Source organism: Nicotiana sylvestris, chromosome 2, assembly GCF_000393655.2.
Source record: "Nicotiana sylvestris chromosome 2, ASM39365v2, whole genome shotgun sequence".
NCBI lineage: Eukaryota > Viridiplantae > Streptophyta > Magnoliopsida > Solanales > Solanaceae > Nicotiana > Nicotiana sylvestris.
This window is the reverse complement of record NC_091058.1, coordinates 71,273,714-71,277,592: the sequence shown is the minus strand read 5'-3', so window position 1 is coordinate 71,277,592 and position 3,879 is coordinate 71,273,714. Positions and strand designations below refer to the sequence as shown.

Genomic DNA, 3,879 nt, shown 5'->3' with positions numbered 1-3,879 from the left:
GGAGTCCGCCTGGAGAATAGAGACATTCAAATTTCAAATTTAGCAATCAGGAGTCCGCCTGGAAAACAGAGACATACTTTTCAAGTTTGATGTCAAGAGTCCACCTGGAGAACAGAGACATACATTTCAAGCATTGAAGTTGGGAGCCCGCCCATAGAACAGAGGCATACATTTCAGTCTCTTTATTTCAAACGTTGAAGTTGGGAGCCCGCCCAGATAACAGAGGCATACATTTCACTCTTTACATTTCAAGCATTGAAGTTGGGAGCCCGCCCAGATAACAAAGACATACATTTCAGTCTTTACATTTCAAGCATTGAAGTTGGGAGCCCGCCCAAATAACGGAGGCATACATTTCAGTCTATACATTTCAAACATTGAAGTTGGGAGCCCGCCCATAGAACAGAGACATACATTTCAGTCTTTACATTTCAAGAGTAGAAGTTGGGAGCTCGCCCATATAACAGAGGCATACATTTCAGTCTTTAGATTTCAAGCATTGAAGTTGGGAGCCCGCCCATAGAACAGAGGCATACATTCAATATTTTCATTTAAAGTGTTGAAGTTGGGAGCCCGCCCATATAACAGAGGAATACACTCAGCATTAATTTTCAAGTATTGAAGTTGAGAGTTGTTTATTTATGTGAGATTTGGAAGGTGAAATAACTACCAAAATACGACTGACATTTAAAACAAAACTATTTTTTAATATGTTTTCAAGATTAAAATAGCTACAAAACATTAATAAAACTATTTTTGTGATTTTCGTTTTTATATAAAGATAAAATATAAAGTATTGTTTTTTTTTGTGTGTGTGTTTTCTAAAGATTAAAATGACTATAAAACGTTAACGAGACCATGTTTTTGTAATTTTCGAAATTATATGAAGATAAGATAAAAAAATACAAAGTACTAATTTTGTATTTTCAAAAGATTAAAATGGCTGCAAGACATTAGTAACTATTTTTTGTAATTTTCGAAATTATATAAATTACAAAAATAAGGTACTATTTTTGTATTTTTTCAAATTTATGAGAAACGCATAAACTAAAGTATATATATATTTTTTTGTAATTTTTCTTTTTGTGACGAAATAAGGTAAAATAGTCAAAATTAGCTAAAATAGCTATATTAGACCTAAATTAAATATTTACGCTAAAAATGTGAAAATTCTTGGGAAGGGTCAAAAATCACATATCTACACTGACTATATTCAATTAATTTAATGTGCAGAAACACACCTCTTCTGTGTTATTTGCACTTTCTTTTTCCCCGTTCCTTCTTTTTTGGCTCATTGTTGGACTCCTTCTTTCAGGACAATGACTCTGAGGAGGATGAGGATATGATAATAATACCTCATGATGCGGTTACAGTTTATGCAAGAAATAGTAATTATGTCAGTCCTCTTGAGGAATATACAACTTACTTCATGACTGAACAACTTTTTATACTTTCGTCTGTATGGCCCTGTTCATTTCATTTGACCACCTTTAATTTTGTGACTTTCATCTTTGCCAATAAATCTTGAATTTTAAAGTTTCATCAAGTAGACATTTTTTTTATCGTGAGATAATTGTTTCTGCTTTTCCTCTCTGCACAACATGGCTTGATTTCCCTATTAAAGGCGGGGAGAGAGGTATGGTTTTGCTTGAAGTTGAGCTTGCTACATAAGTATTTTCTCTTAGTGGTTGTTGAACGTTTGTATCTTTCAGAAGCAACTCTTTGAAAGGATTTGAGAAGTGTCAATTCTCCTTTGTGATTATACCCTTATTCTTTCTTTTCTTTTGGCAAATTTATTGTCCTTTTATATGTGTGGCAGAATATTTTTTTGAGAATAAGAGCCAAGAAGAATGACAGATATCATGATTTGGTTGGAAAAGACCGATGATTTTTCTTCCTTAAAATGGAAGATAATTAGGATTACAGATGATTCTCTGCAATAACTTCACCCCAACATATCTCTGTTTGCTTTTTTTAATCAATCTTTATTTACTGATTAACCATCAAATGATAAATTTTCATGTTACACTACACTTTTCTGTTATGCAAAAGCTATAAGCAATACATGACAACATTATCTGTTGAGGTTTTGTTTTTGCTGGACATTCAAAGCTTCTGTCAGATTCTTTCAAATTGATATATTTAAGCAGGTCTTTTGGTAGTGTTTTGACTACCAAAAGAAAGGATTTTGAGACAATTATGTATTAAAGTTATGTATGGTGCTAGCAATGTTCACTCTCTATCTATTTTTGTATTTTGTGTTTGTGTAAATATACATCTTCACATAATTAAATTGCATCTCTACAATCTTTATATTTAAGGCTACAATCTTTATGTTTCTTAAGTTGCAAATTTGAGTTTGTTGCTTTGTGTATTTGAGTTACTAAGTCATTCAAGTCTACTCAATAAAAGTACTGTTAGTATAAATTAAGTTTCAAATCTGGAATAGTTGCTCTGTTTATGTGACTTATTAATTCGTTCAACTCTATGTTGAAAATGAAAAATATACTCGATAAAAGTACTATTAGTATAAATTAAGTTTCAAATCTGGAGTAGTTGCTCTATTTATGTGACTTATTAATTCGTTCAACTCTATGTTAAAAATGAAAATTTTGGAGTTGTTGCTCTGTTTGTTTGTCTTACTAATTCGTTAAACTCTATTATTGATAAGTAGTATTATTATAAATTCAAGTATTCAAGTACAATAATATAAATTAGTATTAGTTAATCTGAATTTTGTGTGTTACTAATTCGTTATACATTCTCTGTTTTTTAATGTGATTAAGTTGCAAATCTGGAGTTCTTTCTTTGTTTCTTTCACTTATTAATTTTTTCAGCTCTACTAGTGAAAAGTAATATTACTACAAATATTATCAATCTTTGCTGCTACATTTTGTTTAATTCAATGTAATTATGAAATGACTGCTTTTTTCAGTTCATATTATCGATGTGGTTGGTTGTCTATGTGCCATTGCTGACATGGAGAGTGTAGGAAATAAGTGGGAAAAAAGGACATCGAAGTTGTTACTGATTAGTAAGCATCTCATCTCTTTTTAAGTACGTTTTGTTTGTTATCTTCCTAAAAAAGGGATTAATTCTAACCTTAATTCTCTTTTCAAGTTGTTTAAGCACATATCTTTATATGACATTTTGGATGAATCATATGGATTTTTACTCAACTAGATTATGTTTCATCTTTTTCCCAGGGCTGTTCTACAAAATCAAAAATAACTTTGTGGGAAAGAATTTGAAGAAAAGTTTGAAACTTATCTATACAATGGCTCCGACCCTTATACTGTCATACAATTTTCAAACTTTATGAACATAGATTTCACTTCATATCATTCTATCGGTAAGAAGTTCAAAATATCGCGTATGTAGAAGAGTAGTGCAAGAGCAGTAGAGTGGATAATTGATGTGGAGTCATTTCACTTTCAACAATACAACACTAACTGATAGCTTGAATTTAAAAGACTTTCAGTAATTTTGTAACCATGCACTCATGTTTCTTAATACAAAAAGTAATTAAGAATAGAACCTTAGATATCTGTTTTCAAACTATGGAACCTCTCATCAAAAGTTTGAAAGGAATCAGACAAATAAATTGTTCTTCAAATATAAGACATTGTATATGAATTCTCAAAAAATATCAAACTTAAGGACATCGATTATAGGGTGCAATGTAAACTTTACTGCTACCTGAATATATATAGCATATCAATTATACTAATTGTAGAGTAAAAAAATATAGATATTGACTCGATAAGGATTCTTCTTAATTGACCACATATCTCTTTTTAGTAGAAAAAAACAAATAATTTTGATTATTTCCTGCTCATCTAAATCTCATCATTTTTTCTGCTTTGTCCTAAAAACTTT

The 3,879-nt window shown here is 30.6% G+C and overlaps 1 long non-coding RNA gene across 2 annotated transcripts; it reads left to right on the top strand.

Annotated features, from left to right (window-relative positions):
- Window positions 1-1,372: 1,372 nt before the first annotated feature.
- On the top strand, window positions 1,373-3,643 carry LOC138886333 (uncharacterized). 2 transcript variants are annotated; one of them, XR_011405016.1, is made up of 3 exons: window positions 1,373-1,459; window positions 2,936-3,034; window positions 3,207-3,643. It is a non-coding gene; the product is annotated as an uncharacterized lncRNA (long non-coding RNA). The 2 variants fall into 2 exon arrangements; XR_011405015.1 differs by having other exon boundaries at window positions 1,427-1,636.
- Window positions 3,644-3,879: the final 236 nt, after the last annotated feature.